At 40.6% G+C, this 13970-nt stretch overlaps 1 pseudogene; it reads right to left on the minus strand.

Moving 5' to 3' along the window:
• The window catches only part of LOC149120015 (inducible T-cell costimulator pseudogene), a 60588-nt pseudogene extending 58386 nt beyond the window's left edge, over positions 1-2202 (minus strand).
• Positions 2203-13970: the final 11768 nt, after the last annotated feature.

Below are 13970 nucleotides of genomic sequence, written 5' to 3' on the forward strand. Positions count from 1 at the left end.
TTGGCGCCGTGGCTCACTAGTCTAATCCTCTGCCTGCAGCACCGGCACTCTGAGTTCTATTCCTGGTTGGGGTTCCAGTTCTGTCTTGGTTGCTCCTCTTCCAGTCCAGCTCTCTGCTGTGGCCCAGGAAGGCAGTGGAGGATGGCCCAAGTCCTTGGGCCCTGCACCTGCATGGGAGACCAGGAGGAGGCACCTGGCCCTTGGCTTCAGATTGGTGCAGTGTGCCAGCCATGGCAGCTATTCGGGGGGTGAACCAACAGAAGGAAGAGCTTTCTCTCTCTCTCTCTCTAACTTTGCCTGTCAAAAAATTTTTGAATTTATCAAATATATTACATGGAACAATATGTTCACTTGTAATTTTAATTTGTGTTTCTCAATTATTTGTCCCTCTATATTCACCTTTTTTATACTTTAAATAGTGTCTTTCTGGACTATGCACATTTTCCAATTATTTTGCCAACTATATTTTCTTTTCTTAAGATTTATTTATAAAGTCAGAGTTACACAGAGAAGAAGAGGCAGAGAAAAAGAGAGAGAGAGAGAGGTCTTCCATCTGATGGTTCACTCCTCAATTGGCCACAATGGCAAGAGCTGCACTGATCTGAAGCCAGGAGCCATGGGTCTCCCATGCAGGTGCAGGGCCCCAAGAACTTGGGCCATCTTCTATTGCTTTCCCAGGGCATAGCAGAAGCTGGATCAGAAGCAGGCACCTATATGGGATGCTGGCACTGCAGGTGGTGGCTTTACCTGCTATGCTACAGTACTGGCCTGCCAATTTTTTCAATATTTTTTATATTTCAAAATGTTTGCCAATTATTTTTTTTTCATATGATTGGTCATTTTTTGCTATTAGGAAGGTAACTTTTCTGTGGTGTAACTTTTTTCTTTTAACATTGTTTTGTGTTTTTTAATTTTGTCATAAGGAATATGGATATTTATATATTCAGATTTCTCAACTTGGGCTTAGATAGCTTCTGAATATTGAGTTTCAGTTAGAATGGACTTTTCAACTGCTGGTGTTGTGGCATAGTGAATTAAGCCACAGCCTGTAGTGCCAACATCCCACTCAAGTCCTGACTGCTCCAATTCTAATCTAGCTCCCCACTAATGTGCCTGGGAAAGCAGTGGAGGATGGCCCAAAGTCCTTGGGACCCTACACTCATGTGGGAGACCCAGAAGAAGCTCCTGTCTCCTGGCTTGCCTGGTCCAGCCCCAGCCATTGTGGCCATTTGGGGAGTGAAGCAGTAGATGGAAAATATCTTACTTCTTCTATGTCTCTCCTTCTCTCTCTCCCTCTCTCTCTGCCTTTCAAATAAATAATAAATAAATAAATAAATAAATCTTTTTTAACAGACTTAATTCACTTTGTTTTCTTGTGTAAAATCCTATTTTGTAGCCACATCTGGAGCCTGGGTCCTCTGCACAAATACTCTGGTGTGAGTCTTCATAAGATGGTCCATGCTTTCCTGATAGGGAGACTTGGTGAATACATTCTTTTTCCAGAGGTTGGGGATCAGATTGCTGTAGGTCTTGGGGATAGCATAGAAGGTGCCCTTTGTGGCCTAGGGTAGCAGTGCACCCACTGGCTGAAGTGTGGCAGCCACCAATGCCAGCTATCATCAGCAACTTCTTGGGGACACGGTGAAGACAATGCCAGTGCTTCTAGGAGCAAGAATTGAGGCACAATAGCACAGAGACACATCAGCTGGTCACCTTGCAAGGCACAGTGTGAGGTTTGCCTATCTTGTTTCCCCAATAGCACCTCCATGTGGGCAAAATGGACAGCTTAGCAAGGATGATGGCCCCTCAGATGGTGGTGGCTATTTCCTTGGAGCACTTCACACCCAGGCTGACATGACCATTGTGTTCTTCAATGGCAACAAATGCCTTGAACCTGCTTCTATGCCTGCTTCTGTGCTGACATGACCTTCAAAGTCTCATCGAGGGATGTCCCCAGGATAACATCAAAGATCTCGGACTCCTTGATGGGCAAGGAGAAGAGATATATCTCCTACAGGGTTTGATCTTCATACTCTTAAACAGGTGGCCAAGCCTGGTGACAGGCTCTACGAGTTCCATGACCTTGGCTCTGGACCTGGCCCTGGCTTTGAACACAGCCATGGATGCCACTACCAAAACCTCAGCAGAAGCTGCCATGGCCTTCCATTCCAAGGTCCTCAGGGCCTCCAGACCCTCCTGCATCAGTATCACCCACCATTTGGTATTCTCTCAGAGAAGAAGGAAACGAATCTTAAAAAATAAAGAATGGACTTGTCCTACTCAACATTATAAATCAAACCCCACACACATTTTCAAGCTGTTACATACTTGGTGTGAAATTCATCTTTAATTTTGTTCTGTATCTGTTTTCCACACCATTTATTGAAAGGTCCATAGGGCCACCCCATAGACTTGCAGTGACATCTATCTGTGAGGGTGAACTGTTCTAAGTAATGTTTTTTCTGGCTGTCTCAGAATATTAGGTGGTAGTAAATTAGCTTATGGTTAGGAAACCACTGACTTACAGGCTCTGCATTCAAAATGTGTAACAAATCTATTTTTCTCAGGGTGGTAGAATGTCCTTTACTAGAACATGGGTAGAGTTTGTGACTGGAGAACAAAATAGGCACTGAATGAAACAGTGACACAATTAATCTGAAATTACATTTTCTTGGCCAGAATCATCTGGCCCTGCCTTGGTTTCTCCAGACTTGGGGAGGATAGGTTATTCTCCCACATGAAACAATATTGAGATGAGTGTGAAATGGACACTGCATATTAGAACTCCTCTTTCCAACATGTGTATCTCAACTTCATCCCATACCCAGGAGACAATCTTCAGGGCTCATTTATTCATCACTTTGTACTGATATTCAGGATCTCTGAATGATTCCAGAAATGTAGATCATGTCAAGATGTGGCTTCCTTTTACTGATAGACTCATGTCCCTAGCAAGCAAGATATCTGTTTTAGCCCTACTCAGAGTGTAGGTGTTAAGCACACTATACCCAGCTGTATTGATTTATTGGGAATTTTCTGTACCTATTGTCATTCTGAAATCCTGAAAATGTCAGGGTTTCTAGAAATACGGGGAAAGTAGTCTTTGCAGAGTGTGGGGAAGAAGAGAGTTTTTTATTTAAAAACTCCATACATGCTGATAACCATTCCTCCTGAAAGACTAAGCATGAGAATCTGTTCCTAAGCTGTGGTCCTGCTTAACAGACATGTTCCTCTCCTGCATCTACAGGTAAATAATACAATAAAACTTTTCCATCATCCATGCTGAAAGTCCTTCAGAGAAACACAGAAAAAGAAGAGAGAAAATAAATGGCTATTCAAAACCACTCAGCTTATTACTCCATTTAGTCAGTGAGTAAATTTTTTTTTACTAAATGTTTCCCCACTTTTAAAAATGCTTATTTGGTTATTTTCTTCTACTTGAAAGAAAAAGTGACAGTGGAACTGAGAAGATCGTCCATCTACTGGTTCATTCCCCAACTGCTTGCAACTGTTAGGGCTGGCCAGGCTGAAGCCAAAAACCTGAAACTCCATCAAGGTCTCTCAAGTGTGTTATTCTTAAGTGTGTGAGGACCCCAAGCACTTGAGTTTTCCTCTGCTGATTTCCAGGATACATTAGCAAGAAGCTGTGTTGGAAGCAAATTAGCCAAGACTTAAACTGGCACTGCTATGGGTTTGATTCAGGTATCCCAAACACTGGTGTACCATAGTACACCACCCCACTTAGAGAAAACACTAAAGATTGTATGACCACATGACTGAAAATGGGGAAATATATTGATGTCATTTTTTATGTTACTATATCAAGAGAAAAAATGTTCTAGTCATAAATAAATACATTTTCCTGATATGTTAAAATCATAGGCCACTAGGACAGGAATAAACTTCATTGCTTTTGCATGAGCATTACAAACAAACATATATGTTCAATTGATGTGTTTTTTCTCATTCCAGTTGTCCAGTGGATGATTTGGTTGTGAAAAACCAGGAGTGTCAAGACCTGAATCTGAGGCAAGATGTACTGTTGTTGAACAATCCAATCATCCTTTACTTTATCTTCATCCTTTTTACATATAATGTTGTATATTTTTCTTAAATATATATTTAAGGTTAAATGTCATTATGTCCACATTATTTGACATTTTATTACAAGAAGAGGCCATATATATCTCTAGAAGCATCTTTTGTTTTAAAATTTATTCTCTGTATTGTGGGATGACTAACCAACGTAGCCATCTTTCTTACGTTGTTGCATCTTTTTCTTGTACTTCATCAGCTTTTTATATATTTAAGTTAAATTTTTTTCTTCTATACAAAATATGTTGTTTGATATTATCTGTTATTTTAAACTCATCTGACTTCCTTTGCCTTTAAAGACTTAAATAATTAAAAAATTATTTGAGAGGTAGAATTACATAGAGAGGGAGAGAGAGAGAGAAAGGCCTTTCATCCACAGGTTCACTCCCCAGATGGCTGCAACAGTTGGAGCTGAACCAATCCAAAGTCAGGATCCAGGGTTTTCTATGGGTCTTTCAGGTAGGTGCAGGGGCCCAAGCACTTGGGCCATCTTCTACTGCTTTCCCAGGCCATATCTAAGAGCTGGATTGGAAGAGGAACAGCCAGGGCTAGAATCAGTGCTCATAAGAGATGCTGGTGCTACAGGCAGAGGCATAGCTGACTACACCACAGAGCCAGCCTTATCCCTTGCCTTTAAAACAGAGTGACAGAGAGAGGGATGTGAAGAATAAGATTTCTGAAAAAGCACTTTTAGTGAAGTGTTTTCTTCCTAGAACACAGAATGTGACCACAGGATCTGACTAAGGATATTTTATGGCCTTCTAACAAGAGCACTGAGCCTTTGTTGGAATGTTGGCTTCACAAGGACATGCAGCTGCTTTCCCAGATAGGCTTACCTAATATGTCTTGCAAAACATGTTTGAGAGAAACCTTAGAGTTATTTGAACATGCACATATACTGTTGTAATCCTTATCAATAAGGAAAAGATGCTGGGTTGGCCTGGCGGCACTTTTGGGAGGAAAAGTTTCCATGTCCTGTCTCTCCTTTCACTTGCATACCACAACATCTTGTGCCCAAACAGGGACCCTTAGCATAAAATGCAAGGGATGGCTCACCTTGCATAGCAATGGTTACAGATGCATCATTCATCTCTTTGAGATTTGGGTGAGTCACTAAGATGGGGAACTCCCTGTCCCCAGTGCAACAGAAACATAAGGATGAACTGCTTTATCCTCTTAAGAATGTGGGGCAGTCTTTATCAGAAAAAGTACTTGGACACTTGCTGCAAAAAAATCAATAGTTGGCCGGCGCCGTGGCTCACTAGGCTAATCCTCCGCCTTGCGGCACCGGCACACCAGGTTCTAGTCCCGGTCAGGGCACCGGATTCTGTCCCAGTTGCCCCTCTTCCAGGCCAGCTCTCTGCTGTGGCCAGGGAGTGCAGTGGAGGATGGCCCAAGTACTTGGGCCCTGCACCCCATGGGAGACCAGGAGAAGTACCTGGCTCCTGCCATCGGATCAGCGCGGTGCGCCGGCCACAGCCCACCGGCCATGGCGGCCATTGGAGGGTGAACCAATGGCAAAAGGAAGACCTTTCTCTCTGTCTCTCTCTCTCACTGTCCACTCTGCCTGTCAAAAAAACAAACAAACAAACAAACAAAAAACAAAACAAAACAAAACAAAAAAATCAATAGTTGCTGACCTTGGTACTCTGATGGAAGCACTTTAAAAGTAACTGATTGACAGAAAATCAATCAAAAGTTACACTTTATTCCAGTTTTACATGTGTGGTATCTCTGCTGGGATGCCAGTAGTAAGGTTACAAACCTCTTGGCAGCTCTCCCTGGCCAAGAGAGTCAGTCAATGGGCTTGTCCCTACTGCCTGAAGATGAGGTGTCTGTGCTTTCCATGCCTACTGATGTAACAGTGGTGTCTGAGTCCCCTTCAGTTGCGTCAGTGGTACAAGGTATGTTTCAGGAAGCCAAGGAGCAAGGAGAATTACCAATGTTAACTGTCCTGTTGTTATATCTCAAAATGTCTCTCCCTGGCTTGAGCATCTTCCCTATGTTTGCAGAGTTAAAAAAAAGAGCTTGACAGAGTACAGGATGCAAAGTTCTTATACAGTGGGCATATTGGAGGGAGTTGGAGGGGGATATGAGACATATGAAGTGGTGCCATGGGATTGGAAAACCCTAGTTAAAATTTTAGTTACACCAGCCCAATACACTGTTTGGGTTTGAGAATATAAAGAATTGGCTTCTGTACAAGCTATAGATAACTTAAATAACAATGTCCCCATCATTTTGGAGTAGTTGTTAGGAGAGAAAGTGTATTCATATCTTGGTCAACAAGTTGTTTATCCTTGAAAGGAAGCCCATGTGTGAATTTCTAGCATTGCATTAAAAGCTTGAAAAAAGATTCCTGATATTAAACACCCTTCCACTTCCTTTTCTGCAGCCTATCAATGGCCAACTGAGGGCTATACATCCTTTGTGGGTAGGTTAGAAAAAGCTATGGAACATCAGGTAGATAATCAAGAAGTGACAAAAATATTAAAACAAATGGCTTATGAAAATGCAAATCAGAATTGTTGTCTCCAAAGCTGAAACTACTATGGCAGCAATTTCAGTAAGGACTGAAACTTACAACACTAATTTACTGGCTGCTGCCCTTAAACATTCTGATTAAAAAAAAAAAAGCTTTGGATGTGGGGAATTAAGGTCATTTTTAAAAGAACTGTCAGCCTGGAAAAGCAGAAGAAGATGGCTCAACTCCTTGGGCCCCTGCACCCATGTGAGAGACCCAGAAGAAGCTCCTGGTCCTGGCTTCCAATCAGTGCAGCTCCAGCTGTTGTGGTCAACTGGGGAGTGAACAATCAGATGGAAGACTTCTCTCTCTCTCTCTCTCTCTTTCTCTCTTTGCCTCTCCTCTTTGTGTAACTCCAACTTTCAGTAAATAAATAAATCATTAAAAAATAAATAAAAGAAACTGTCACTGCCAAAATCAGTTATTTGACCTTCCAAAAAATACTCAAGATGCCATAAAGGATATCGTTGAGCTAATCAGTGCCACTCTGTTCTTTCAGGAAACTTAAAGTTGGGCCAGCCCTCAGCCCAGGCCCAACAGAAGGTGTTGACTGTCCAACAACCCAATCCCCTTCATCAACCTTCCAACAGTCCTTTCATGCTACTGCCCATAGTGCCTAAATAGATTCAGGAACCAATCCCCCTTGAAATGCCTGGCACTGTCTATAAGGTTCCCACACAATTAACAGGTCTCTTACCAAAAAAGTCTATGGGCAGTGCTGGCATCCCATGTGGGCATTGGTTCAAGTCCCAGCTGCTCCACATCCTATCTAGCTCTCTGCTATGGCCTGAGAAGGCAGTAGAGGATGGCCCAAGCCCTTGGGCCCCTGTAACCACATAGGAGACCAGAGGAAGCTCCTGGTTCCTGGCTCTTGGCTTCAGATCAGAGCAACTCTGGCCATTGCAGCCACCTGGGGAGTAAAACAGTGGATAGAAGACCTCTCTCTCTGCCTCTGCCTCTCTGTAACGCTGCCTTCCAAATAAATAAATATTTTTTAAAGTCTATTGGACTAGTTTTGCTAAAGTCCCACACCTATAAAAAAGGGCATTTTTTTTCATTCCCAGAGTAATAGATGTTAATATACAGAGATTATTTATGTCCAATTGTGGTCAAACTTATCCCAAGAAATTTCCTCTCAAGCTTCTATTGCTCAACTACTTGTTCTTCCATTTATTTCTACTTCTAATAATGATGTTTTGTGGGGAGATCAAGTCTCTGGATCTATGTTCATATATTCTATTAATCAAATTTCTAATAACCATCCTCAAATGACTGTCCAAATTGAGTCTCAGAGGAGTTTTCTGGACTAGTTGGTACTGAGGTTGACATCTCTGTCATTCCTTCAGCACAGTGGCCTGCTTTAGGGCCTTCAGTTTCTGCTGATGCCTTGTGTGGAATAGGCAGTAGCTCCCAAACCCAACAGAATCATAAGTGCATGGCTTGTTACAACCCCACTGATCATCACTTTGTTGCTCATATTTACCCTTTAATTCTTCCTGTTCCATTTCCCATCTGGGGATGAGATCTTTTACAGCAATTTCAAGCCACAATATTTTTTTTTTAATATTTTAGATCCTACATGAGGAGTAAGTGCACAGTGACTCCTGTTGTTGACTTTACAAATTGACACTCCTGTTTATGGCATCAGTAATCTCCCTATGCTCCAGTCATGAGTTTCCAAGGCTATGGAAGCCTTTTGAGTTCTCTGACTCTTATCTTATTTAGACAAGGTCATAGTCAAAGTGGAGGGTCTCTCCTCCCTTCAGAGAAAGGTACCTCCTTCTTTGAAGACCTGTTCTTTCCACTTGGATCTCACTCACAGAGATCTTTCATTTAGGTCCTTTTTTTTTTTGCCAGAGTGTCTTGGCTTTCCATGCCTGAAATACTCTCATGGGCTTTTCAGCTGGATCCGCATGCCTTAAGGGCTGATTCTGAGGCCAGAGTGCTGTTTAGGACATCTGCCATTCTATGAGTCTGCTGTGTATCTCGCATCCTATGTTGGATTGCTCTCCCCTTTATTTATTCTATCGGTTAGTATTAGCAGGCACTAGACTTGTTTATGTGATCCCTTTGACTCTTAGTCCTTTCATTATGATCAATTGTGAACAGAAATTGATCACTGGGACTAGTGAGATGGCATTGGTACATGCCACCTTGATGAGATTAAATTCGAATCCCCTGGTATGTTTCTAACTCTACCATTTGGGGCAAGTCAGCTTGAGCATGTCCCGAATTGTACATCTCTTCCCTCTCTTATTCCCACTCTTATGTTTAACAGGGATCACATTTTAGTTAAATTTCAACACTTAAGAATAACTGTGTATTAATTACAGAATTAAACCAGTCATATTAAGTAGAACAGATAAAAAAATACTAAGAGGGATAATGTATCAAGTTGTTCATTAACAGTCAGGGCTATGCTGATCAAGTCACCATTTCTCATAGTGTCCATTTCACTTCAACAGGTTTCCTTTTTAGTGTTCAGTCAGTTGTCACCAATCAGGGAGAACATATGATATTTGTCCCTTTGGGACTGGCTTATTTCACTCAGCATGATGTGTTCCAGATTCCTCCATTTTGTTGCAAATGACTGGATTTCATTGTTTTTTTTACTGCGGTATAGTATTCTAAAGAATACATATCCCATAATTTCTTTATCCAGTCTTTTGTTGATGGGCATTAGGTTGGTTCCAGGTCTTGGCTATTGTGAATTGAGCTGCAATAAACATTAGGGTGCAGACCACTTTTTTGTTTGCCAATTTAATTTCCTTTGGGTAAATTCCAAGGAGTGAGATGGCTGGGTTGAATGGTAGGGTTATCTTCAGGTTTCTGAGGAATCTCCAGACTGACTTCCATAGTGGCTTGACCAGTTTGCATTCCCACCAACAGTGGGTTAGTGTCCCTTTTTCCCCACATCCTCGCCAGCATCTGTTGTTGGTAGATTTCTGTATGTGAGCCATTCTAACTGGGGTGAGGTGAAACCTCATTGTGGTTTTGATTTGCATTTTTTCATGTGCCTGTTGGCCATTTGGATTTGCTCTTTTGAAAAATGTCTATTGAGGTCCTTGGCCCATCTCTTAAGTGGGTTGTTGGTTTTGTTGTTGTGGAGTTTCTTGATCTCTTTGTAGATTCTGGTTATTAACCCTTTATCTGTTGCATAGTTTGCAAATATTTTTTCCCATTCTGTCAGTTGTCTCTTCACTTTCCTGACTGTTTCTTTTGCAGTACTGAAACTTCTCAATTTGATGCAATCCCAAATGTTAATTTTGGCTTTGACTGCCTGTGCTTCTGGGGTGTTTTCCAAGAAGTCATTGCCGGTACCTATATCTTGCAGGGTTTTTCCAATGCTCTCTAATAATTTGATGGTGTCAGGTCATAGATTTAGGTCTTTAATCCATGTTGAGTGGATTTTTGTGTAAGGTGAAAGGTAGGGGTCTTCATGCTTCTGCACATGGAAATCCAGTTTTCCCAGCACCATTTATTGAATAGACTGTCCTTGCTCCAGGGATTGGTTTTAGATCCTTGATCAAATATAAGTTGGCTGTGGATGTTTGGGTTGATTTCTGGTGTTTCAATTCTGTTCCATTGGTCTATCCATCTGTTTCTGTACCAGTACCATGCTGTTTTGATTACAACTGCCCTATAGTATGTCCTGAAATCTGGTATTGTGATGCCTCCTGCTTTGTTTCTGTTGTACAAGATTGCTTTAGCTATTCAAGGTCTCTTGTGCCTCCACATGAATTTCAGCATAATTTTTTCTAGATCTGAGAAGAATGTCTTTGGTATCTTGATTGGGATTGCATTGAATCTATAAATTGCTTTTGGGAGAATGGACATTTTGATGATATTCATTCTTTCAATCCATGAGCATGGAAGATTTTTCCATTTTTTGATATCCTCTTCTATTTCTTTCTTTAAGGTTTTGTAATTCTCATCCGAGAAATCTTCAACATCCTGGGTTAAGTTTATTCCAAGGTATTTGATTGTTTTTGTAGCTATTGTGAATGGGATTGATCTTAGCAGTTCTTCCTCAGCCTTGGCATTGCTTGTGTATACAAAGGCTGTTGATTTTTGTGCATTGATTTTATATCCTGCCACTTTGCCAAACTCCTCTATGAGTTCCAATAGTCTCTTAGTAGAGTTCTTTGGATCCTCTAAGTAAAGAATCATATCATCTGCAAAGAGGGATAGTTTGACTTCTTCCTTCTCAATTTGTATTCCTTTAATTTCTTCTTGTCTGATGGTTCTGGCTAAAACTTCCAGAACTATGTTAAATAGCAGTGGTGAGACTGGGCATCCCTGTCTGGTGCCAGATCTCAGTGGTAATGCTCCCAACGTTTCCCCATTCAATAGGATGCTGGCTGTGGGTTTTTTATAAATTGCTTTGATTATATTGAGGAATGTTCCTTCTATACCCAATTTGCTTAGAGTTTTCATCATGAAAGGGTGTTGAATTTTATCAAATGCTTTCTCTGCATCTATTGAGATAAGCATATGGTTTTTCTTCTGCAGTCTGTTAATGTGATGAATCACATTGATTGATTTGCAAATGTTGAACCATCCCTGCATACCAGGGATAAATCCCACTTGGTCTGGGTGGATGATTTTTCTGATGTGTTGTTGTATTCTATTGGCGAGAATTTTATTGAGGATTTTTGCGTCTATGTCCATCAGGGATATTGGTCTATAATTTTCTTTCAGTGCTGCATCTTTCTCTGGTTTAGGGATTAAGGTGATGCTGGTCAAGCCACAATTTATACAAATTTAAAATAGGGGCCTCCACTTATGCATCCCCTCAATATACTGCTCTCCCCTTAACCTGTCTTCCTGGAGAGCCAGTATGGTAAAACAATGGCAACTTTACAAAGAAAAATATCTGCAGTGGAGGCCCTAATTAAAGAACAATTATAATTAGGACATATTGAACAATCTACTAGCCCTTGGAATACTGTCTTTACTATTAAAAAGAAATCTGTTAAATGGAGATTATATGACCTCTGGGAGATTGAGGAACATATTCAACCTATGAGACCCCTTCAGTGTGGATTATCTAACCCCAATTTAATTTCTCTCAAATATTCTCTTTATAGTAGATTTAAAGTATTGCTTTTTTACCATTCCTTTGGTTAAGACTGATAGTAAAAAATTTTCCTCTATAGTGCCTGTTTTAAATCATTCTTAACTTGCTATGAGATATCAATGGACAGTTCTTCCATAGGAAATGTGAAATAGTTCTGCTTTATGCTAATATTATGTCCATCAACCCCATGTCCCTTTTGATTTGAATTCCCCCATCTTCTTGCCATATATTATTTGGATGACATTTTGGTGGCTGGACCTCAGGTTTTGCCTTTTCATCTTCAATGATTAATTTGTTACCTCTTACAATATGTACTTCATATTGCCCCTGAAAAAATACAAAAGGAAGCCTCTTACTTATACTTAAGCCACAAGTTGTTGATAACAAAATCTATGCCTTATCTTCCTCACCTTTGACTACCAAACCCCTTAAAGCTAATTCAGCAATATTTAGGACATCTTAATTGGGCTCATCCTTACTTCAGATGAACTATGCAACAACTACAAACTCCCCTTGAAGCCTTAAAAGGTAAGAATCATTCTGCTGACACTATTTCCATTTCACCTGAGATGCGGTCTGCTATAGATACAATTAATTTCAACTATGACAGAGTTTTGTTGACTGGATTCCTGAAAATACTGCTTTACAACTGGCTTTACTTCCCACTTATATAAACTCCATAGGAGTCTTATTAGCTCAAGCTTCTGGAAGCATATTTTTAATGGAATAGCTCTACCTGCTTCACACTCCTCCTCACAATATTTACCCTTGTATACAACCCATTGCTGATTTAATTGCAAAAGTTCATAATTGATCACTTAATGTTTTGAGTCTTCACCTAATTAGCATCTATGTTCCCTTCTCAAAACAGGAATATGAATATTTGCTCCATTTCAATTAACTTATCAAATTGTTCTAACAGTATCATAACCTTCCTAAGGACCCACCCCCTCCATGTAACTCTTCTATCTACTTTACCTCTTTCCATTCCATTATCTCTAAAACCCCTACCCTCAAGCCTTGACAATATTTTCTGATGATTCTCCATATAAGGGTGTTATTACTTAGTAACAGAAACAATATTGGGTTGTTAAATACACTTTATTCCCCCCAAAAAAACACAACATAGTGAATTAGTTGCAATAGTTTTGGCTGTATGTTTATTTAACTCTCAACCTTCAAATTTAATCACTGACTCCCAATATGTTGCCAATTTATTTCTCCACCTGACACTTGATCTTAATTTACTCAATTTTCCCCCTACACTTCAGACATTATTCACTAAACCCCATCATCCTTTATACATGGCACATATTCACAGTCATTCACCTCTCCCCAGTATATTATCAGAGGGTAATCAGTGTGCTGATCATGCTCTTCTTGTTGCTGCTCTTTTTACAGATCTTTTGCAAAGTCATGAATTTTTCTTTAATCTGCAAAATCTCTTCATAAACAGTTACACACACCCATCAGAAGAAGCATGCCCCATTAACTCTAACTGTACTCAGTGTGCTCAAACAACTCATTATTTTCCTTTTACTGCAGCTAATCCACATTAAGCTAATGAACTTTGGCAAATGGGTTTTACTCAATGTTTGTTACTTAAGCCTTTCTCTTACCTACATGTTGTCATTGACTCATACTGTTTATATTTGGGCCACCTCCTTAAAGGTGAATCGACTTATCTTGTTATCAAACATCTACTCATGGCAATGGCTGTCATGGATAAACCTAGCCAATTAAAAACTAATAATGCTTCCCACATACACTTCAGATATATTCTCCAGCTGTTGTTGTTTATGGGACATCAAACTAAAACATGGTATTCCCTATAATGCTACAGGCCAAGCTATTGTAGAGCATGCAAATCGCACTTTAAAAAAAAGATTTTTTATTATTTATTTGAAAGAGTTACAGAGGCAGAGAGGGAGAGAGAGAGAGAGACAGAAAGAGAGAGAGAGAGAGGTCTTCCATCCACTGGATTACTCCCCAGATGGCCACAACAGCCAATTAGAGTTGCACCAATCCAAAGCCAGGAGCCAGGGGTTTCTTCCAGTCTCCTACATGGATGCAGGGGCCCAAGACCTGGGCCATTGTGTACTACTTTCCCAGGACACAGCAGAGAGCTTGATCAGAAGTGTAGCAATTAGGACTCAAATAGGCACCCATAGGCGATGCTGGCACTGCAGACAGCAGCTTTACCTGCTAAGCCACAGTGCCAGCACCACATCACACTCTTTTTTTTCTCATCTTTTCTTTAGTACCAGTAGT

Source organism: Oryctolagus cuniculus, chromosome 20, assembly GCF_051225735.1.
Source record: "Oryctolagus cuniculus isolate XC-2025 breed Fujian yellow rabbit chromosome 20, ASM5122573v1, whole genome shotgun sequence".
Classification (NCBI taxonomy): domain Eukaryota; kingdom Metazoa; phylum Chordata; class Mammalia; order Lagomorpha; family Leporidae; genus Oryctolagus; species Oryctolagus cuniculus.